General features: G+C 41.0%; 1 protein-coding gene across 1 annotated transcript in view; it reads right to left on the minus strand.

Annotated features, from left to right (window-relative positions):
• Nucleotides 1-25,213, minus strand: part of LOC125484695 (histone-lysine N-methyltransferase MECOM-like) — a 438,400-nt gene that overhangs the window by 14,197 nt on the left and 398,990 nt on the right. The window lies entirely within an intron of this gene.

Here is a 25,213-nt window from a genome sequence, read left to right on the forward strand (position 1 = left end):
GACAACATTTGCTAGTCTCCAGTCTTCTGGCACTATTCCTGAAGACAGTCCTGCATGGTTCTGCATTGAGTGGCTGTTTCCAGAGACAACATTTTCTCCCCTGTAAGGGTGCCGCATCTCGCTTTCTGCCTGAGCTAAGAGTGATCACTGACTTTCCAGAGTTCTCACAAATTCTTTTATTTACAGACTATGACGTAATGTACTAATCTCCTGAACAGAGCTCTCTTGGTGAGGTTATACCATCCTTTCCTCTCAGGGTCTCGATATCATGTGACTGCTGTTGTCAGTGCTCTATTATCTTCTATATCATTATGTCAATAACATTCTCATTATACAACAACAAGCTCTGTGTCCCAGGCCTCTTCTTAATTCATTCACGGGATATGGGCTGGCTTCTATTGCCCTGCCCTAATTGCCCAGAGGGCAGTTTGAAGTTAAACACATCAGTGTGGCTCTGGAGTCACATGTAGACAAGACCAGATAAAGACGGCAGTTTCCTTCCCTAAAGGACATTCGTGAACCAGATGGGTCTTTCTTCAACAATCAACAGTGGTTCCCATCAATAGACGCTTAAATCCAGATTTTTATTGAATTCAAATTCCACCATTTGCTATGGTGGGATTCAAACATGGGTACCCAGCCCATGCCTGGGTTTCTGGATTAAAAGTCTATGGACAATACCATTAGGCCACTGCCTCCCCATATGGGCCTTATGGCTAATGTCAGGACTTGTTGGCCGTGGAAGATGTATTTGTAACAGGCTTATAATCTGCCTGCAGTTACTTACAATACACCCAAGCTCCAGGGGTCCGTAATCACATCTTTGAACAGATTGATTAGAAGATATTTACAACCGATGGCAGGCAGTAGCACAGCAAAGCCTCCTCGGTCAGATCTTCGGCAGAACACAATGGTAAACCATGCAGTATTTTCCCTATAAGTGTGTACCAATCCAATGGAAGTCCATCACCCAGGCATTTGAAATGAGGACTGGAGAGAGGGCTGACAGACAGACCTCAAATGTCACATTGACTGCTGGACTGGGGTGCTTTGTATCATGCTGTAGATGTTGGTGTCATAGGTGACCTTTGAAGCATTGCCGACATTCCTCCAACAAGGTCAGTATAAAAGTAACATGTCACTTTACTTGTGGGTAGTAAACAGAATTCAACAGAAAGTGTAGACATGGCTTAAACCCCCTGCTCATTGCCCAGTTAGCATGCACAGGTAAGAAAAACATGTGCTTGTGCGTGAGGTACATTTGTGGTACATAGTGTGTTATGGTGGAAAAGTGGATGTTTGTTGAGTATATGCAGAAACATGATTTTTGGGCCCCAAAAACCGGGGCAAACTTAAATGCTGCATCAATTTATACGCTGGTTAAAACGGAGATTGAAATACCTTCACTGTTCTAGCATAAACTTCTCTGACAGCTTTCATTTTGGCAGCAGCTAGCAACAGCCCAACCTGAAAACTCGACTACAATGCTGTCACGTTGGCTACTGTAAAAAAGCTTAGCTCGGAGCAGAATGTCTTTTACAGCAATAAACCTATTTCGAAAAAGTTTCCCTCATCTTCATTAAATCCTGGCCAGAAAAGGCAGATTGTGACAACAGACACGATCTGGAATGTAACAACATCTCCAGGTCCTTGATCATGTTATTGCTCTTTCCTCTTGTTTATTAACCTGCTATATTTAGTTGGAAGATGTTCTGTCAGAAGACAGCATTCCTTTGGCTGTGATGATGCAGTAGGGGATTGTCTTGTGACTATGCAGGAAGTGCACTACTACAGGAAATGCATTGTTTCATTGACAGGTGTGTGTCCTCCTATTGTTTCCAATGGAGAAATGGCAATCACATGTGTTCAGTTGAGAAATCAATGATAAATATTTATGCGAATATAGTCATCACCAAAGTTGCTTAAGGAAAAGGTTCGCTCAATTGACAATTGCAGCAATTGCCGATTTCTGAACCAGGAAAGAACTCAGCAGTGTTATATAAGATACAGCATTATTCCATGATGACATTTCAAGCTGCAAATTGAGTGACAAAGGTGTGTTTAACTTTAGAACCATATCAAAGCAATATTTCCAAACGTTCTCATCCCCTTCACTGCGATAGAATTGAAAACAATTCAAACCACAATGCTCAGCAACCTTTTTGAAAATATTGTGTTTCCTCACTTGAAGGAATATCACTAGTCTTACAGATATTACTGGTAAATGAGTCCAGAACATGCTTTGAATTTATACTGTTTACCCCATATCTCCCCATCCCTCCACAATTCTGCAGAGGGTGTTTTTAACTGACCTACAACAAAGACTTAACATTCTTATTTCTTGAGGAGATGGTGTTGTCGTGGTAATGTCAGTGGACTCATATCCCAAAGATCCAGGCTAATGCTCTGGGCACATGAGTTGAAATTTCAATGGGTGGACTTTAAAATTTAATTAACAAAATCTGAAATTGGGAGCTCATCTGAATAACAGTAGCCATGATCCATTTTCAATTGTCATCAAAACTGTCATTAACATCGTTCATGGAATAAAATCTGCTCTCCTAAGCTCACCTGGTCCACACGTGACTCCATAGCCACACCTCAGTGTAGCTGATGGTTAACAGCCCTCTGAATTATCACAGCAAGACACTCATTCCAGGCCAATCAAAGATGCGGTCAAGAGCTGGGCTTGCCAGAGATGCCCATATCCCATGAAAGAATAATATGAAACAAATTAAAAGTAAAAGATCATTGTTTTCAGTATAAAATATTTGAGATTGCAACGAGTAGAAATCCAACAAATGCAGAAACTCAGCTGGTCTGGCAGCATGCTTGGAGAGAAAAGAGTACACATTTCAAGTCTGGTGACCCTTCTTCAGAAAGGATATCAAAATATGGTTTCATATTAGCTTTTACCCTTTGCTTCCAAATCTACATTTTTCAGTCAAAAATAACAGACAGGGGTAAATGTCTCCTTTGTTGTGGCAAAGTGGTTTTCAATCTTGGGTGTAGTATTATTGATAACCAAATACAATTTGACATTCTGGAACTGTGTTGAATTATATCATCATAAAATCACTTTGGGAGCTTATTATAGTTCCCTCACAAAATCATAATTGATACTCATATATAATGACCATTTCCTCTTTTAGACCATCTCAATGGTCAATGATTCAAACCCAGATCCCAGTGCTCAAACAGGACTTTATCTTTCATTGCATCCCTCATCTTAGTCATAGAGTTGTAGAATAATGCAGCATAGAAACAGGCCCTTCGGCCCAAACTGGTCCATATGGTGCCCACTCGGCTAGTTCTAATTGCCCATATTTGGTCCATTTCCCTCTAAACCCCTTCCCATCCATGTACCTATCCAAATGTTTTTTTTTAATGTTGCTATTGTACCTGCCTCAACCACTTTCTCTAGCAGCCCATTCCATATACACACTACTCTCTGCGTGAAGAAGTTGCCCTCAGGTCCTTCTTAAATCTTTCTCCTCTCACCTTAAACCTATGCCCTCTAGTTTTCAATTCCCCATTCCTGGGAAAAAAAAGACTATATGCATATATGCATTCATCCTATCTATGCCCCTCATGATTTTATACACCTCAATAAGGTCACCCCTAATTCTCCTACGTTCCAAGGAATAAAGTCATATCCTGGCCAACCTCTCCCTATAACTCAGGCCTACTAATCCTGGCAACATCCTTGTAAGATAACAAGGTGTAGAGCTGGACGAACACAGCAGGCCAAGCAGCATCAGAGGAGCAGGAAGGCTGACGTTTCGGGCCTAGAATCTTCTTTGCACACTTTCCATTTTAACTATATCTTTCCTATAACAGGGAGACCAAAACTGTACACAATACTTCAAGAGCGGCCTCAGGAATGACTTATACAACTGTAACATAACATCCCAACTCCTATACTCAATGCCTCGACTGATGAAGGCCAGCATGCTAAATGCCTTCTTCACTATCCTGTCCACCTGTGACTCCAAGGTGCAATACCTAGACTTATCTGTATTGAATTGCATTTGCCAATCCTCAGCTCACTTTCCCATCTCATCAAGACCCCTCTGTAATTTTTGATATCCTTCTTTGTACCTTCAGTGCATGTTGGTTAAAAAGCTGTGCAACCTGACAGAGATAGTAGGATGGAGGCCAAGATACGGGAAAACATATATTCTAGAATTATTCTATAGCCAACTGCACAGACAAGTGGTTCCCATTTTAATATTGTTTGCAAATGCTGCTCCTGCCACAAACTCTGTGGTTAGTGTTCCCATAAAATGTGTAATGAGACAGTTGCATTAAAAGCAAACATATATAAAGCCAATTGTGCAATAAGCTTACAAACTTTTACATCATCAAAATAAATAAAAGAAATTTACTCAGTCCATTTAGCTTTACATCATTCTTTGTGCGGGTAATTGCTAACACTGATAAATGAAGGCATGGCCCTTTTAGAAGATATCCTTTGGAGAGTTCAGGAGACAGAGCCATCAGCTTTACAATAGCAGCTCAAAATGAAGGATTATTACTACAGTACTGTACCTCATGGTTTGAAGTTTGAGTACAGCTGTTTACAGACTCATTAAGGAACCATAATTCAAACTTGTAGTGATCCATGTCTCTCTCAGTTTTACCTTAGAGAAAGTGTGTCTCAGTAATAAGTATTATTAACAACATGTGAGTGATTGAAAGACATTGAGACATGTATAGTACGTTACAGTATTTTTTATGAATGAAGCTCTTCTCCAACAAAGGTGTGAAAAAAAATGTGAGCTACCAAGTGATCTATTCTCGATAAAATGCAATTGTTTTAACAACAGCTCAAAGCTCATACATTTGAGTGAAAAATTTGGTGGTTCAACTCCCTATCGAGATACTTGAGCATAAAACTAAGGCTGATACTCATGTTCTGTAATGAGAAAGGGAGCTGCACTGGCAAGGGTGCTGTCTTTCTGATTAACAGGTAAACCAAAAGCCCTGCCTGTCCTCTCCAATGGAATGTAAAGTTTCGCAGTAATACATCTAAGAAAAATAGGAAAGTTCTCTTTGTGTTCTGACTAATAAGTATTCCTTAAACATCATTTAAAATGGTTAATTATTATTGCATTGTTGTGCATGGGAACTTTATAGAATGAGCTGCCAGAGGAAGTGGTGGAGGCTGGTACAATTATAATATTTAAGACGTATCTGGATGTGTACATGAATATGAAGGGCTTAGAGGAATATAGACCAAATGCTTGCAAGTGGGATTAGACGTTGGTGTGAATGAGTTGGACTGCATGGTCTGTTTCCATGCTGTATAACTCTATGACTCTCTGACCTTCCTGTTCACACATAGGCTGCTACGTTTCCAACATCGTAACCGTGACTACACCTCAGTGTACAGCTTTGCCAAGAAAGCTCTTTGTGATGTCCTGGGGTCGTGAATGGTACTACACAAATGAAAGTTGTTTCTTCTGCAAATCATAACCTTGTAATAAATTTAGTTCAACATGGACTGTGCAAACTAATATGAAACCATCTGCCCTCTTAGTAAAACAGAAACTAAAAATAAATCTTACATTATTTTACATTCATCAGTCAATTTATTTGGAAGCCCAGGTAGAGTTATAGAGTCATGGAAATACATAGCATGGAAACAAACCCTTTGGTCCAACTTGTCCATGTCAAACAGATATCCTATATAAATCTAGTCCCATTTGCCACCATTTGGCCAATATCCCTCTAAACCTATTCATATACTATCCAGATGGCTTTTAAATGTTGTAATTGTACCAGTTTCCGTCACTTCCTCTGGCAGCTCGTTTCGTATTGCAGCACCCTCTGTGTGAAAAAGTTGCTCCTCAGGTCCCTTTTAATTCTCTTCCCTCTCACCTTAAACCTATGCCGTCTAGTTTTGGACTTCCCCACCCTGGGGAAAAGACCTTGTCTATATACCCTATCTGTGCCCCTCATGATTTTATAAAGCTCTGTAAGGTCACCCCTCAGCCTCTGAAGCTCCAGGGAAAATAGCCCCAGTCTATTCAACCTCTCCCTGTAGTTCAAACCGTCCAACCCTGGCAACATCCTTGTAGATCTTTTTTGAATGCTTTCAAGTTTCACAACATCTTTCCTGGAGCAGGGAAACTAGAACTGCACGCAATATTCCAAAAGTGGCCTGATCAATATCCTGTACAGCCACAACATGACCTTCCAACTCTTATACTCAATGCGCTGACCAATAAAGGCAAGTATCCCGAATGCCTTCTTTGCAATCCTGTCTATCTGCAACTTCACTTTCAAGGAATTATGAACCTGCACTCAAAGGTCTCTTTGTTCAGCAACACACCCCAGGACCTTACCATTAAGTGTATAAATCCTGCCTTAATTTGCCTTTCCAAAATGCAGCACATCACATATATCTAAATTAAACTCCATCTGCCCCTGCTTGGCCCATTGGCCCATCTGATCAAGGTCCTGTTGTATTCTGAGGTAACCTTCTTTGCTGTCCACTACACCAATTTTGGTGTCATCTGTAAACTTACTAACCATACCTCCTATGTTCACATTCAAATTATCTATATAAATGACAAAATGCAGTGGACCCAGCACCGATCCCTGCAGCACGTTGCTGGTCGCAGGCCTCCAGTGCGAAAAGCAACCCACCACCACCACCCTCTGTCTCCTACCTTTGAGCCAGTTCTATATCCAAATAGCCAGTTCTCCCTGTATTCCATGTGATCTTACCTGGCTAAGCAGTCTAACATGAAGGACCTTGTCTGGGGGGCAGCAGGTGGGAGAGGAGGTGATGGTCGAGTAGTATTATCGCTGGAATGTTGATCCAGAGACCCAGATAATGTTCTGGAGACCCAGAATTGAATCCTGCCATGGCAGATGGTGGAATTTGAATTCAATAAATATCTGGAATTAAGAGTCTAATAATGACCATGAATCCATCATTGATTGTTGGAAAAACCTATCTGGTTCGCTAATATCCTTTAGGGAAGAAAACTGCCATCCTTACCTGGTCTGGCCTACATGTGACTCTGGATCCACAGCAATGTGGTTGACTCTTAACTGCCCTCTGGGCAATTAGGGATGGGCAATAAATGTTGCTTAGCCAGCAACACTCTCATCCCATGAATGAATAAAAAACATGCCTTATTGATGTCCATATAGATCATGCCTACAGCTCTGCCCTCATCAATCTTCTTTTTTACTTCTTCAAAGAAATGATTCAAGTTACTGAGGCACGATTTCCAACACACAAAGCCATATTGACTATCCCTAATCACCGCCTTTCCAAATACATGTAAATCCTGTCCCTCAAGATTCTCTACAACAACTTGCCCACCACCAACATTAGGCTCACTGGTCTATAGTTGCCTGGCTTTACCTTACCACCTCCCTTAAATAGTGGCACTATATTAGCCAACAGCCAATCTTCCAACACCTTACCTGTGGCTATGGATGATACAAATATCTTGATGAAATCTGAATTTTTAATATTTCAGAAACCAAAGAAGAGTATAATAGCTGTTAAAGATATTGAGGATCTGGTCAAGAATAAAAGAGAATCTTTTTTAGATATAGACAACTTGGTTCAATTGAATCTCTTAATTAATACAAAGAATGTAGAGACACTCTTAAGAGAGAAATCAGGAAGGCAAAGAGGGGATACGAGACAGCATTGGCAGATAAGGTTAAAAATAATCCAAAGAGATTCTACAAATGTACTAAAAGCAAGACGATAACTGGAGAGAGGGTTGGGCCTCTAAAAAATCAAGGAGGTTGTCTTTGTGTTGAACCCCAGGAGATTGGAGAGATACTGAATGAATATTACATGTCAGTTTTTATCGTGGAGAAAGAAATGGAGCCTAAAGAATGCAGAGAAACTGTTCACATTACAGAAGATGATGTTCGGGAGGTCTTGGAGAATATAAGGTTGGATAAATCTCCGGGACATGATCTAATGCATCCCAGAACATTTTGAGAAGTAAGGAAGGAAATCATAAAATCCCTTGCGGAAATTGCATCATCTCTAACAAAGGGCGAGGTGCCTGATGACTGGAGGGTGGCTAATGCCGTACCTTTGTTCAAGAAAGGTTGTAAGGAGAAATCAGGGAACTATAGGCCTGTGAGCCTGACTTCAGTTGTGGGTAAATTTTTGGAGGTGATTATAAAAGGTGGGATTTATGGACATCTAGAGAGGCAAAAATTGATTAGGGATAGTCAGCATGGTTTTGTGCGAGGAAAATTGTGTCTCACAAACTTGATTGAGTTTTTTGAGGAAGTTACTAAAAAAGATTTATGATGGCAGCGCAATTGATGTTGTTTATTTGGATTTTAATAAAGCCTTAGACAAGATTCCACATGGTAGACTAATTAGTAAAGTTAGTCCATATGGGTTTCAGGGTGAGCTTGCCAATTGGATACATAATTGGCTTAACGGCAGGAGACAGAGACTAATGGAGGAGGGTTGCTTTTCAGACTGGAGGCCAGTGACCAGCGGTGTTCCACAGGGATCAGTGCTGGGTCTGCATTTGTTCGTCATTTATATAAATGATTTGGATGAGAATATAGAAGGCATGGTTAGTAAGTTTGTGGATGACACCAAAATTGGTGGCATTGTAGACAGTGAAGGTTTTCTAAGCTTATAAAGGGATCTTGATCAAATGGGTCAATGGGCTGAAAAATGGCAGATGGAATTCAATCTGGCTAAATGTGAGGTATTGCATTTTGGTACAATAAACAAGGATAGGACTTATACAATTAGTGCTAGGGCCTTGGGTAGTATTTTAGAACAGAGGAACCTAGGGGTGCAGGTACATAATTCTCAAAGTTTGCGTCACGTATAGACAGGTTGTTTAAAAAGGCATTTGGCACACTTGCCTTCACTACTCAATCCTTTGAATATAAGAGTTGGAAAGTCATGTTGAGGTTGCTCAGGACATTGGTGAGGCCCCTTCTGGGATACTGTGTCCAGTTCTAGTCGCCAGTTATAGGAAGGATATTATCAATCTGAAGAGGGTTCAGAAGAGATTTGCCAGGATGTTGCCAGGAATGGAAGGTCTTAGTTATGAAGAAAGGCTGGATAGCCTGGGACTGTTTTCACTGGAGCATAGGAGGTTGAGAGGTGACCTGATAGAAGTTTATAAATTAATGTGAGGTATAGACAGATTTAATGGTAGTTGTATTTTCGCTAGGATCGGCGATTTCAAGGCCAAGGGGTACATTTTTAAGGTGAGAGGAGAGAGATTTCAAAAAGACATGAGAGGCAAATTTTTTACATAGAGGATGGTTCACATGTGGAATGAACTTCCTGAGGAAGTGATGGATGTGGGTATGATTAAAACATTTAAAAGACATTTGGATAAGTACATGAATGGGAAAGGTTTGGAGGGATATGAGCGAGGAGCAGGCAGGTGAGACTAATTTAGTTTGGGATTATGTTCAGCATGGACTGGTTGGACTGGAGGGTCTGTTTCCATGCTGTATGAGTCTATGACTGTGCTTTAAATGCCTGCTTTGTCTTAGTAATTATTACTGAAAAAGACTTTTGGCTTAAATTGTGGTTTGACCAGCTGTTAACGTGTTAAAACTATTCATTGACCTCAATGTCCTTTTGCTTCCTGTTGCAAGATTAGAATTTACAAATATCTACCTCATCAAGAAAGCACATTTTTTGTACCTTTTGACAATGAAACAGAGACAGAAATAGACAGAAAGTTAACCAGTATTTGACTAAGCCTCAGAAAACTTTGTGTTGGCTTGGAAGTGGCCAGCCAGAGATGCCCACATCCCCCAAGTGAAGAAAAACAACTCTCCCACTTGGTGTACATTGACTTTTCTTTCATCTCCTTATGGTCACACTAATACTCTCCTCAATCATGCAACAGGATCACCCTGGCACACTCCCCACTGACCCAACAGGATCACCATGGCACACTCCCCACTGACCCAACAGGATCACCGTGGCATGTCACCCTGGTACTCCTCATTCTCACCCTCAGTGTTGCTACTCACTTGAGGAACACTGGCCCCAGTGACTGACAGTGTTGTGCTGAACCTGACCGATGTGGGTAACAGGGGCACTGACTAGCTGTCTCCCCTGTTCGGGGTCAGCCTGACACTTTCCTTCACACTGACCCTTTCGGGTAATGCTGAGAATCTGTTTAAATTTCTTCCACAAGCAGCAAAGCTTCGCTCCGCCTGAATCTCTCTCTGAGATGGTCACCCAACATTCTTCCCCAAGCAAATCACCGAAAAATGTTGGAAAGGAACAGGTCACTCGGTGAGTGACATCATCATTTTTGCGAAGAATCTGAGTTTGGAATTATTTTTTAAAGAGATAAACCTGTTCAGATTTACAATACGCTGAACATTCAGACAAAAGTCTGGCCGACAAAAGATTTTCAAGATGCAGCAGGGTTTTTTCTAGAGACTGGTTTTGTCCACTAGAAAAGTTAATTCTGATTCATGGTGTTAGCTGCAGAAATTTAACATGGGTCAACATTCAGTATTGCTCATGCTTTGCCTTAAACTGAAGTGCCAGAAGTTCCTTTCCGATAGAGTAATTCGACAAATTTTATACAGGTTACTATTCACAGGTGTAGAAAAGTAATTATGGACATAAACAAAAAAATACTACGTGTATTTTGGTTGGAGCCAATTTTACAGGATTTTACTCTCTCAAAGAGGAAGAAAAAAATGGAACGAATTCACAATTGCAAGAGTGTTGAAGTAAATAGATTCCAATATCATTTGGCGAACCTATCATTCATGTTTCTGAATGACAGAGAATCTAACAGGAACTGCAGATGTGGAGCGGGTAATTGCCTGTAGGGAGAGTCCACTCAAACATTCTGACTATTCTGCTCTATGAATGCGTTATGAAGCCAAATTTATTATGAAATGTCTTATTTCCCAGTCCTGCCCGTGCTCATCTCCTGCTCCCTGCCTCTGCTGATTGTTTCCCTAACTGCTGAATGCATCATAATCATAAATGGATCAAGCTGGTCACAGCGAAAGGACGTTCGTTGCAATACTGTCAGTCTCTAATCATAAATAACAATGACATCATGGATGAAGCTTTATCTGTGGATTGCTGGGCTGATCGATAGCATCACTCCAGGAGTGTAAATAGCTTCTAATGTCCCATCTTCCTCCTTCAAATAGGTTCTCATTATTTATTATGGCTGTTACGTTACAAGACTGAGCTACCTGCTGGATTTATTTCTTATTGCCGCGGCCGAGTCCGTCCTGGAGCAGAATGTTTCACAACGGAAATGCTGCCCTCGTTCAAGACTGTGGATGAGTAGGACAGACCCGCCTCATTGGGTTTTCACCGTAATTGTCTCACAGTGTGATGTACAGAGTTAATTACAAGCTCCCACTCCGTCTGATTCACCATCCTTTAAAGTGGTCATTCCGTAATGTTTTAATGAGCAAGCAAGTTTACGTTTCGTTCAACCTGTTGTTGGTACTGTACACTAACAGTCTCATTGTCAGGTAGAAGACCCTTTAATTTCTGAATGCAGTAATCAGTATTGAAGGTGTACATGCAAATAGTTCAGAACCATTACTTTCCAAACGTAGCTGTTCAGTTGGAAGGTTCTGGGTTTGAAGCTTCTTCTGGTCTTGAGCTTCTGATGAACTCTACCATTTCAGTACAGATAGAGTGTGACAGAATATAGAGCTGAGACATTAAAGCAAAGTCCTAAAGCAGGTACATGTCATGAACCAAGCACAGAAAACCAATGTTGCACAGTTCCACAGGATGATGACTGTAGTGCCATTATGAAGACCAAAACTGGCATAAGTAAATTTATTGAGAAATTTATATCTTTATTGTTGTAAACCTTCTACTCTGTGTTTGGAAGTAAGCAGGATCATGGAACTGAGACCACAATGAGTTTAGCCAGATCCTAGTGAAAGCAGAGCAGGTTCCAGGGGCCAGTTGGAACGTAGAACATAGAACATAGAACATAGAACAGTACAGCACAGCACAAGCCCTTCGGCCCATGATGTTGTGCCGAACTTTTACCCTAAACCTAAGGTCTATCTAACCTCCACCACTACTCTCTCCGGCAATGTATTCCACGCCCCTACCACTCTCTGAGTAAAGAACCTACCTCTGACGTCTCCCCGATATCTATCTCCTTTCACTTTAAAACTATGTCCCCTCGTAAAAGCTACCTCCACCCTAGGAAAAGTCTCTGGCTGTCCACTCTATCTATACTTCTGATCATTTTGTACACCTCTATCAAGTCACCTCTCATCCTTTGCTGTTCCAAAGAGAAAAGTCCCAGCTCTCTCAACCTTTCCTCGTAAGACCTTCCCTCCATTCCAGGCAACATCCTGGTAAATCTCCTCAGCACCTTTTCTAACGCTTCCACATCTTTCCTGTAATGAGGTGACCAGAACTGGACACAATACTCCAGATGTGGCCGAACCAGGCTTTTGTATAGCTGGAGCATAACTTCATGGCTCTTGAACTCAATCCCTCTGTTAATGAAAGCTAACACACCATACGCCTTCTTAACAACTCTATCCACCTGGGTGGCAGTTTTCAGGGAACTGTGGACATGAACCCCAAGATCCCTCTGCTCCTCCACACTGCCAAGAATCTTTCCGTTAACCCTGTATTCTGCTTTCAAATTTGTCCTTCCAAAATGAATCACCTCACACTTTTCAGGTTTAAACTCCATCTGCCACTTCTCAGCCCAGCTCTGCATTCTATCAATGTCCCTTTGTAATCTAGAACAGCCCTCCGCACTGTCCACAATGTGACTAACCTTCGTATCGTCCACGAACTTGCTAATTCACCCTTCCACTCCTTCATCCAAATTATTTACAAAATCACAAATAGTAGAGGACCCAGAACAGATCCTTGTGGTACACCACTTGTAACTGAGCACCATGTTGAATATTTTCCGTCCACTACCACCCTTTGTCTTCTAAGGGTCAACCAATTCTGAATCCAATCTGCCACATTTCCCCCTATCCCATGCCTCCTTACCTTCTGCATGAGCCTACCATGGGGAACCTTATCAAACGCCTTACTTAAATCCATGTATACCACATCCACTGCTCCACCTTCATCCACGTGTTTGGTCACCTCTTCAAAGAATTCAATAAGGTTTGTGAGGCATGATCTACCCCTCACAAATCCATACTGACTATCACGAATCAAACTGTGCCTTTCCAAGTGATCATAAATCCTATCTCTCAGAGCCCTTTCCAATAATTTGCCCACCACTGACGTAAGACTAACTGGCCTGTAATTTCCAGAGTTATCCCTATTCCCTTTTTTGAACAAGGGAATGATGTTTGCCTCTTTCCAATCTTCCGGCACTATACCCGTGGACAGTGAGGACGAAAAGATCATCGCCAAAGGCACTGCGATCTCGTCCCTTGCTTCCCATAGAATCCTTGGATAAATCCCATCAGGCCCGGGGGACTTATCTGTCTTCAACTCCCTCAGAATTCCTAGCACATCTTCTTTACTAACATCAACCTCCTCTAGCCTACCTGCCTGTTTCACAATGTCCTCCTCTACAACTAGGTCCCTCTCAGTTGTGAATACTGAAGAAAAGTTTTCATTAAGGACCTCTCCTATCTCTTTAGGCTCTGTGCACAAATTCCCCTTACAATCCTCGTTCGGCCCTACCCTTTCTCTGGTCATTCTCTTGTTCTGCACATACGTGTAAAAAGCCTTGGAGTTTTCCTTGATCCTATCTGCCAAGGTTTTCTCATGCCCCCTTATAGCTCTAAAGTTAGCTTAACTCCCAATCCTGATTCATATGTTTGTCTTTAAATTTCTAGATGATAAAGTCATTCACTTTATTGCTTGGACATAAAATTATAAATTGTTCATTTCCATTATCACACTTAAAAAATTATGCCTGACAGGGGATGTAAGGACCAGGCCTGCATTTAAAGGCCATACCTTACTGTCCTGAAAGACAGTGACACTGTTTGGTGTAATAGAATAGGAACATTCAGAGGGAAAATGAACAAACCATGTTGGTGTGGGCTAGAATCATAAATATATCAGACTGGGTGAGAACAGCAGCTCTCATTTTCATTTGGACATTCACATCAATCAGCTGATTTTGTTTTACAGAAGTCTAAGACTTCACGGGCATTCTCAAATGATGCCATATTATCTACTTTCTTTCTTTGAAATGAATTCAAATCCTCAAACTGTCATATTGCAATGTGAACTCGCTAGGACATCCTAACACCATAATATAACCATGCTGTGTGAGTATTCTTCTAAATCTTTCAACTGAAGTAATTTTGATTTGATTTATTGTTGTCACGTGTATCAAGATACAATGGAAAGTGTCGGTTTGTGTCCTTTTCATGCAGATTGTACCATAGAAAGTATATCAGGGTGTGAGAACAGAGTGCAGAATATAGTGTTACAGCCGCAGAGAAGGACCAGGGTGACATGGTGCTCCAGTTTCCTCCCACAATCCAAAAAAGTGCATGTTAAGTGGAATGGCCATGCTAGATTACCCACAGTGTCCAAAAATGTGCAGGTTAGGTAGATTAGCCACAGGAAGTGCAGAGTTACAGGGTAGGGGGTGAGTCTGGGTGGGATGCTCTTCAGAGAGTCAGTGTGGACTTGTTGGGCCGAAGAGCCTGGTTCCTCACTGTAGGGATTCTATCATTCAATGAAAACTGGAATAAAAGGTTAGTCCATTAGTGATCACAGGTTGTACCGTATATTTTTAATGGCTAAATGTTAGTTTCATGTTTGTCTCTGCAAGAACAAGCAAGATCTCTAGTCGAATCTTACCAAACTCACTACTGTACATACCTACCCTTTCCAATGGTACGCACCTCACCCAATTCTAACCCAATTCATCACATACTATTCCGAGAACAACTCAGTACTCACCGTATATCTGCCAAAAGACTAACTTCCCTTGTGCCTGCACCAACTTTGAAAGGTCACTGTGCATCTAGACAGGGTTTGGCAATCCAGTATTGTCTCTCACATGCAATGCAATGACCCAGCAGTCACAAAGCCACACTGCCCACAGGGTATAACCACTAAACTTGACCCTCCCTCACACATACAACACCACTCTCTCACCCTCACCACAGTTTAACCACCAGGCCACACAGCTTCCCTGCCCTCAGATACATCCCATCCAAACACCCACTCTTAGTCACCATGAGCCACAGTCACAGTGGATATTGCTTGCCCTCTGGAACCAGCTTTGTAGGGCCCCTGAACAATTAAATGAACCAGGTACATGGGATGGTCTCCGCTCCCACAACACCCTTGCAGTTGTCATAAGTCATGGTTTAATTTGGCCACTATTCACCTCCTTTTAAGTCATCAACATCACTGAGATAACAACATTAGATTTCTAAGCACCAATGTCTTGGTGCAATCTGCCTTTGACCAAACTCTGACCCCTAAACACTTTCACTCTACATTACAAATGGAGGCTGAAACAATTACAAATGTAGCTGGGCATTGCTAACAGCTGCTTCTCTATATGACCCTTCCTCATGTCCAACAGACATGGATCCCACACTTCTGCCCAGCAAACTGACACTGGCTGCACCCACCCTGGGCACTACCCCAGTCACTGAGTCCTTCCTGGTCACCACCCCCCAACCCAAGCATCCATGTACCCTGTTACCTCAGACTATCCCATCAGCCCATTACACTCCCAACCCCACATAGAGACCCCCTCCACCAGTGTTCCTCACAGCCATGTCAGATTCTCAGATTCCGGTTTGCCCATAGGTGGTGGTGGATACAAAACTGTGCATGAATGAGGTAAGATGTGCAATTAATAAGGTTGTTAACAAGCTATAAACCCCTTTTATAGACAACTCACTGCTGCCCAGTGGGAACCTCACCTCAACACCCAAAACTGATTTAACAGATGTAGTGAAATGTTCCTAACCTCAAGGTAGGCATCCCTGACTTCTCACATGATTCTTGTAATAGCCATTGTTGTTCAGGCCCCTGATAGATTCCACCCAATGCAATCACTTTTTGTTGCTGGACCATAAGATATAAGAGCAGAATTAGGCCATTCAGCCCATCAAGCCCATTACAACATTCAGTCATGGCTGATAAGTTTCTCAACCTTTTTTCTCGCTGAAACCTTTTGATTCCCTTTACTAATAAGAACCTCTCTATCTCTGTCTGAAATGAACTCAATGACTTGGCCTGACAGATTTCTGCAGCAATGAGTTCCACAGAGTCACCACCATCTGGCTGAATAAATTCGTCCTCATCTCAGTTCGAAAGGGTCGTCTCTTCACTCTGAGGTTGTGACCTCATGTCCTAGTCTCTCCTACTAGTAGAAACTTCTTCTCCACGTCCACTCATCCTGCCAAATGAATCTGCATGTTAACCTTAAGAGAATCCTGAACTAAATACACCTAAGACTTTTTCTGCTTCAGATTTCTGAAGTATTTCCCCATTTAGAAAATATTCTCTTTCACTAATGTCCTTTCGGGAAGGAAATCTACCATCCTTGCCCGGTCTGGTCTACATGTAAGTCCAGACCCACAGCAATGTGGTAGACTTTGAGGTGCCCCATGGGTAATTAATGATGGGTAATAAATGCTGGCCCAGATGCCCACATCCTGTGAATGAATAGAAAAACAAACCTGTAACTTTTATAATCTGTTTATTCATTTATTCATTCATGGGATGAGAGCATCGCTGTCCAGGCAGCATTTATTGCACATCCCTAATTGCCCAGAGGGCAGTTAAGAGTCAACCACATTGCTGTGGGTCAGGAGTCACATACAGACCAGACCAGGTAAGAATGGCAGTTTGCTTCCCTAAAGGATATTAGTGAAGCAGATGGGTTTTTCCTCTGACAATTAGCAATGGATTCTGGTCATCATCAGATTCTTAATTCCAAATATTTTATTGAATTCAAATTCCACCATCTGCCATTGTGGGATTTGAACCCAAGTCCCCTGAACATTATCTAGGTCTCTGTGTTAACAGTCCAGCAATAATACCACTAGGCCATTGCCTCCCCTATATGAGGTAAAAAGAAATCACAAAATCATTTGTGAAGACTAAACACACTGGATGTTATTAAATTAAAAACCTGTTCTGAGGAAGAGTCACTGGACCCAAAACATTAACTCTGATTCACAGATGTTGCCAGACCTGCTGAGCTTTTTCTAGCAACTTCTGTTTTTGTTTGTGACATGGATGTTGTTGTTCGATGAATCAATTTTCTCAGCTATGAAGTGGAAGATTTTTTTCTAAATCATAATTTCAATATAAACTAAAATCTTTATTCACATACAGCACTTTCTATCACAACTTGAAATAGGTAGCCAGATCTTCAATGTTAAAAAGTTGTGGGGAATTTACAGCTGATCCTATACTTCTCAGAGCAGTCTAGGACCAGCATTGTGAAACGGCTGCAGGGCTATTATCTTAAAACTGCACAAAAAATGTTAATATTAATCTGCTTTCTAGATTTTTCAAAAAAGAACAATTATTAACTCGTGAAAATGTCACTGTATACTTGTCACTGTTGCGTAGAGCACATTGCAACATATCAGAATAATAATCCGTGACAAGAGTTTTCAGTTTATTTCACAGACCTACAAACATCAGGGCAGAAAATTAGTTGCCAACACGGACTGTTTGGAGCACTGTAAATACAGCAACTAAATTTCAGTATCATGGTTTTAACCCCTTAGATCAGATTTTCCCCTATAGATTTTCTTGAAGTATAAATTCCAGTGGAAAAGGAAAATATATTAATATTGTAATTGTATCAATTTCTAATCTTGAAAATAAGTTATTTTTCTTATTTACTTATTAAGAATACATTGTGCAGTGAAAAATTAGAGAGAAAATAAACTGCAGCTTCTTATTTTTATCTAATATTTATTTTGTTTGCTGATATTAAAAAATGATTTTTCAAGCATAATGTTTGTTAAGTATTTTGAGAGGCTTTTGAGAGATGTAATCAAGCTTATATATAAATTAATTTTTCCTTATTCTCTCAAAAACCTATTTTCAGTTTTATTTTCTATACCAAATAAGCATTGTATGCATTGTACACATTGAGAAAAAGCATTTGCTATTTTGAACTATTCAATCGAAAGATAAAAACACTAAGAGCAGTCCATCTGCTGGTGAAAAATATAGGAACACAAGATGTATGTGAATACACTTCCATTCATTCTTGTCCTCTTACAAGAGAGCTGAACATTTAGTAATCCATACCTAACTGCTCCTTGGTTGTCGACAAACCATTATATTTAGGACAGCTCCAATTTAAAATTTTGAGTGTTGTCAAGTTCCATGACAAAGAGATTCACCATAGTCCTGTTGGATCATAGGCTGTTCTCATCACAGAGAGATGGCTGATGGTGGTTTAACTTGCGTGCCACCATGCCTTAGGCGAGGGGAGAGGTTGAGGACAGTATTTCATGGTAACCTTAGATGGTATGGGAAAAGAACACATGCCATCATGCTGCATCGCAAACCAGCTGACCAGCCAACTGAGCTAACTGACCCCCTGCTGAGGTCTAGTGCTATATAACTAAATACCATCATATTGTTTTATGGAAAGAAATTATATTGATCTCTTCAAATCATTAAAAGGCTGCTGTTTTCAGTAACTGACATTAGAAAGCTCTTGTCAATAGTAAAACTTGGGAGAAAAGGAATATGTGCTAACACGAGTTGTTGAGGGAATTTTTGGTGCAAGTCACTTGGAGTTTGTATGTTATACTTAAATATACCAAATGGAAAAGTGAAAAGATGCTTCTGCATTGCAATAGTTTATTGATGTGTACTTAGTCCATTGAGACGATTCATTTATAGCAAGTGTATCGATAATGGTTTACTTCTTTTCGCTAGACCAATTCATTTAGGATCATTCCATTGAATATAAAATGTTCAGATGATGGATTCTTTGAAATATGCGATAATATCTTGGAAACTGCCATGAGCCCAGTCTTTAAAAAACTTCAGCTCTTGTTAATGTGTAACTTAATTTACATATTTTCACACTATGATTTCTGCATGATGATATTCTAACTGGTTTTGTTTTCCATTCATAGACTAATGCTTTACTAAAATGGGTTCTGTATGTAATTTGTCTCTAGGTTTCCTCCCTTTTTCTGCTTCCAACCGAATAATATGTACTGCCTTTGCTTGAAATTCTGCTTTCATCGAGAAGCCTGCACATTTATACTCTGCTCTTCCATTTCTCCTGGTTCTTTGTTTTGATGCAGTTCTTAAGTGTTAGGTAAGTGATTGTTGGGAGTCAGACCTCGGCAATGTTTTGTGGAGTATTAGCTGATGAGCTACAGGGAAGACAATTAACTTTGAAAAGGTGCTGACAAACATCTTTAGTAAAGGAAGCTTTTATTTCTGAGGCATGCGGGCATGTAATGGAATTTCTACCAAGTAACCTTTATTTAAGATAAATCATGCTAAAAGGCGATTGTGCTGCTAGACAGTGTTCTTCAACATTTCTCTCATTTTTTAAACTTACTGCAATTACGATTAGGGATCCATCAAGTTGGTCAAATAGATACATACTGGACTTAAGTGGTTTACTTGTTTGGATCATGTCCAGTGATGTCCGCCTGCTACTTCCAGTAAGTGTCATCATTGCCATCTTGATTGCAATTAATTATTAACTCCCCCCATAAATTGTGAACATGTTATTCTCTTAGTTCTTGATGTCTCTTCTAAACCTTGCACTGTGATATTTCCTCATCAAGTGCAACTGTCTTCCATCTGCACCAAAACATCTGATGATATCTCCCTTGTGCCCCCACCCCACCCCCTAACCTGCATATGTTCCTGTGCAAAGTGCTGCACTGTCAGTGTCCTTTTAATGTTGGTACCTTCGTCACACTTTGTGCTCACAGACCTGGTCAGTTGACAACAAGCAAATTATTATCCACATGCACTCAAATGAATGTATGGAGCTCAAAAGCCTCTGATTTCTGATCAAATATTGAATGACAGAAGAGAGCCGAGAGAGAGTGAATTTTATCCATTACATTTAGGTTTTTATGAAGTTGGATCAGTGTTATCTGTAGGAAGTATACTGCTGGAGTAGCAAGTCTCTGGTTAGGTCAGGTCGTTAGTGGGGATGGAGACAGTGATGGTGAGTAGCCGCTGACTGGCAATAGAAAGATTACCAATGTGAAGCATACTGTTACAGAATAACCAAAATCATCAAAATGACTATTCAGGAAAATGTGAGAGTTATTTGTCCCTCATGCCTGACCAACACATGATTGGTAACAGACTCTGTTCTTTTCTTTATTCAGACATGGGATGTGGGCAATGCTGGCTGGGTCAACATTTATTGCCTGTTCTGAGTTGCCCTTCGGAAGGCGGGAGTGAGCTGCCTTCTTGAAACATTATGTCCATTTGCTGTAGGCAAATAGACAACACCACTGGGGAGGGAATTCCAGGATTTTGACCCACCGACAGTGAAGGAATGGCCAAATACTTCCAAGTCAGAATGGTGAGTGACTTGGACGGGAATTGAAGGTGGTCGTGTTCCCATGTATCTGCTGCCCTTGTCCTTCTAGATTGAAGTGGTCGTGGGTTTGGAAGAAGCTGTCTGAGGATCTTTGGTGAATTTCTGTAATGCATCTTGTAGATAGTACACACTGCTGCTACTGAGTGTCGGTGGTAAAGGGAGTGGATGCTTGTGGATGTGGTGCCAATCAAGCGGGGGCTGCTTTGTTCCAAATGGTGTTGGAGCTGCACCCATCCAGGCAAGTGAGGAGTATTTCGTCACACTCCTGACTTTTGCCTTGTAGATGGTGGACAGGCTTTGGGGAGTCAGGAGGTGAGTTACTTGCTGCAGAATTCCTAGCCTCAGACTTGCTCACGTAGCCTGACCTGGACATTGATGTGGAATGGATTCTGCCTGTCTGCTTGCTTTTTTCATACTCTCCATTCCCATTAAGAGAAACAAACACCAAGACCCACTCACTCAGCTGTATTGAACACCATCATTATGGTCTTTACAATGCAACTGCTTAGTGTTTGTTCTTGTCCATCAGTAAAGGAAAAGGTACACTTTTGTTACAGCTTAACATGTGACAGTTTATACAGCCAGAAGGGAAATGCAAGCTGTCCAAGAATCAGTCCTTTGAGTTGTTATTGTCATTCAGTAACTAAATTGTATATTTTTGCAATCATGTGGGGAGGAGCTACGTGCGTGCCCTTCCATGTTAGCAATGACTATACTTATTCTCTTAATAAAACCGAGGATTCCATCTTTTTTTTGTTACACTGCACTGCCATCTTCATCTCACACTCCCATGTGCCTCTGTTCCTGCATTTCCTTTAAAATTGTCACATTTAGTTTGTATTACTCCTCCTTGTTCAGTTTACTCATGTTACATGTTGATTTATTTAACTTTAGGGATCTCCTTAATTGAACAGCTTTCAGGCAGAAAAGTACCAAAGGAAAAAATTAAATACATGATATTTGGGAATAACAACAGCTCTGTATTAATCAGGGCAATCCTTCAAACTCATCCTAAATCTTTGAATTATCCTTTTATTATTTTCTCTGAAGATCATGCAACTGAGGGATTGAGGGTTGGAGAAGCAGTTCATCTGAACTTTTCTTAAAGGTACAACATCTCTCCGTCATCAACTCCTGTGATTAGTGTCCTCAAGACCATTGGATGCTGCTTGTTCTAAAGGAAGTGGAATTCTTCACCTTGGATTATTTGATGCTTTGGCAATGAATTCCCTGAGTGACAGGGCAACTTCATCCCATTCATTTTATCGTATTGATCTGTTTTTGTACTTTCCAGTGGGACTTGGGTAATAACCATTTTTATCTCATTTGCATCCATCATATCCTCAGCACATAATGTATCACTGTCATCATGTTTGGTAGAAGGCACATTGCTGTAAATAATGCATACAGTTTATTTATTTTAAAATAGAGTGCAATCTCATTATTGCAGAGTGCTATTATGGTTACATATTCTATTGACTAGCTTTATGAGTTCCCAGGGAGGCTAAGCTTCCCTCAATCCCATTAACAGAGACTATCAGAGAGTTAGAATGCTTCCATAGAACAGCGAGCTACTTTGTTACAGAATTGACTTGCCCTAACCCCAGGATGTAAAGGAATATTCCATTAGGGTCCAGTTTGGCCTAGTTTTAAAGCATAATGTCAAAATCTGACTTTAGTAACAGCCCACTTCTGCTTGGGCACTGTGAGCAGCTCATTTTAATGTATTTAAATTGTCTTCAGCAAATTCAAGGGAATTACTTAATACATAAGCATTTCCCATTTATTGTTTCAACCTTTTGAATATTTTTGCACTGTGCATTGTGTAAGGAGGACCACCTACACACAGAGGCCACCTGCTTATGCTGTCTATCCAGTGACAGGCCCTGCCATGTATTAATGATCTAATTTTGAAACTATAGCATGAGTCCACCTGGTCTATAAAGATTGTACAAAACTAGTCTATATATACCATCAGCACATCCCCCTCAACCCTATTGTGATGTCACTGTCACACTTTTGAAGAATGATTGCAGAAATCAAATTTTCAGGAATGTTATAAGACTTAAATAATTTTCAACCAACAAATTGTGCATCTGGATAATGTTCTTTGACTCCATGTGATGACAGAACATTTTTAAAGACATACACAACGGAAGATTACTTTGTAATTCATGACATCAATTCAGAAACTATTACAGCAAAAATTGTGACCTTAGAAGATCCTCTAACCTGATGAGATGGTCTGATTCTAATGTTGCAATCTGTTGGGTGTTAATGTAACAATGTTAGTTTTCTATGTTTCTATCCGTCTATAACAAAGTCTGGCTGCAAAAGAGCATTCGAGGATACTGTGCCAAATATTAATAGGTTTCCAGCGAGGAGTTTCACAATTGCAGCCATTCTGTTTCGGGAAGGCACTTGGTGGAATGTTTCAGCCATTTACCCAAGGGAGAGAGAAAAAGTATCCAGCAACAAATGAATCTAGCACTCTTTGTCTACAAAGCATTACTGATAGAAACTACAGAATAAGATACATTTTGGCCTTTCTTGTCTCCCAGCTGGATGTGTGTGTGTGTGTGTGGTGTGTGTGTGTGTGAGTTTGAGTGTGTAAGGAGTGACTGTGTGTGTGTGTGAGCGAGTATGTGTGCATGTCTATGTAAGTGTGAGTGTTAGTGTGAGTGTGTGTGTTTGAGAGAGTGCGAGTGTGTGTGTTTGTGAGTGCGTCTGTGAGAGAGTGCGTGTGAACTTGTGTGTGTGTGTGTGTCAGTGTGTGCTTGTGTGTGAGTGTATATGTATGATTGAGAGTGTGAGTGTGAGTTAGTGTTTGTGTGTATGTGAGTGAGTGTGTGGGCACGTGTCAGTGTGTGTATGCTTGAGAGTGTGTGTGTGAGTGTGTGTGTGTGCGTGCATGCACGCGCGTGTGCATGAGTGTGTGTGAGTGTGTGAATATGTGCGAGTGTGGGGGTGTGTGTGTGTGTGTGAGAGAGAATGTGGGTGTGAGAGTGAGTGTGTGAGTGAGAGTGTGAATGTGAGAGTGTGAGAGTGTGTGTGTGTGTGAATGTGAGTGTGAGAGTGAGTGTGTGAGTGAGTGTGTGTGTGTATGTGAGAGAGTGAGAGTGTGTGTGTGTGAGAGAGTAAGAGTGTGTGTGTGAGTGTGTTTGTGTATGTGACAGAGTGTGTGAGTGCGTGTGTGTGTGAGAGAGAATGTGTGAGTGTGTGTGAGAGTGTGTGTGTGTGTATGAGAGAGAGTGTGTGTGAGTGTGTATGAGTGTGTGTGTGAGTGTGAGAGAGAGAGAGTGTGTGAATGTGTGTGTGTGTGTGAGTGTGTGTGTGTGAGTGTGTGTGTGTGTGAGAGAGTGAGAGTGTGTGTGTATGTGAGAGAGAGAGAGTGTGAGTGAGTGCGTGAGTGTGTGTGTGTGTGAGTGAGAGTGTGAGAGTGTGTGTGTGTGTGTCTGTGTGTGTGTGACAGAGTGTGTGAGTGAGTGCGTGTGTGTGAGAGAGAGAGAGTGAGAGTGTGTGTGTGTGAGAGAGAGTGTGTGAGTGTGTGTGTGTGAGAGTGTGTGTATGAGAGTGAGTGTGAGTGGGTGTGTATGAGTGTGTGTGTATGAGTGAGAGTGTGAGAGTGAGTGTGTGTGTGTGTGAGAGAGAGAGTGTGAGAGTGAGAGTGTGAGAGTGAGAGTGAGAGTGAGAGTGAGAGTGAGAGTGAGAATGAGAGTGAGTGTGTGTGTGTGTGTGAGTGTGTGTGTGTGTGTGTGTGTGTGTGAATGTATGTGTGAGTGTGTGGGTGTCACAGACTATGCCATTTAGCCCCTCAAGCCCATTCTGCCTTCAATCAGATCATTGGGTCTATTCCACATTTGGATCGGTCAAACGGTGGTGAGAAAAACAGCAAAGTTGTAGATGAATAGATTTGGATTTTGGTCAGTTGAGTTGTCAAATGGTTAATCTGTCCATGATGCACCTTCACAAGAAATGTCTACAGGTTTCACTCAGAGATGAGTAGAACTAGCTTCTTTATTCAAATAAATGATTGTGATGGTGTCAGCTGAAGGCTGTGGTTCCTCCTCATGATGGCACACTTGAAGATAAAGGATATGAACTCTGCACCTCTCATCAAGCCAAGACCCAGTGCTTTGGTCCATCTTGTGAGTGAAAGCAGAGATTACTCACTTTGTTGCTTCCTAAAGTTGGACTCTGTTCATTTTCACCCTTGACCTACTTCCCCCATCCCTAAGGTTTCCTTAATTGCAACGGGAAAAAAAGAGCTTCTAAATAGTACAATGACAACATGGTAACATGATTCCAGTTATATAAGATCACAAAATATGCAGACTTCAGGCATATTAACAAAGCTAAATGTGCTTTCTTGTCAAAATTGTGGTTAAGGCTATCTGTTATTTTTCAAAGTTGCTAATAGGTTGGCCTTGTTGAAATACTTCAACTGACACAATACAAATGTTTGAAAGACACTTCAAGGGACACAGCCAGATTTCTGTTCCCAAACAACAGGGTTGGCTTTTATTTTTGGCTTGGATTGAATTGATGCACATCTTTTTTGTAAAACAGTCTAATCATGAGCAGTATGCATGAGAGTGATATTTAGCAAAAGGATGCATAACAACAGTTTTTACAGAAAATTAAAACAAGAATTTTTTTTTCCAAAAGTCTTTATCCCCAGTTGACAGGGA

Source organism: Rhincodon typus, chromosome 13, assembly GCF_021869965.1.
Source record: "Rhincodon typus isolate 14 chromosome 13, sRhiTyp1.1, whole genome shotgun sequence".
Lineage (NCBI taxonomy): Eukaryota > Metazoa > Chordata > Chondrichthyes > Orectolobiformes > Rhincodontidae > Rhincodon > Rhincodon typus.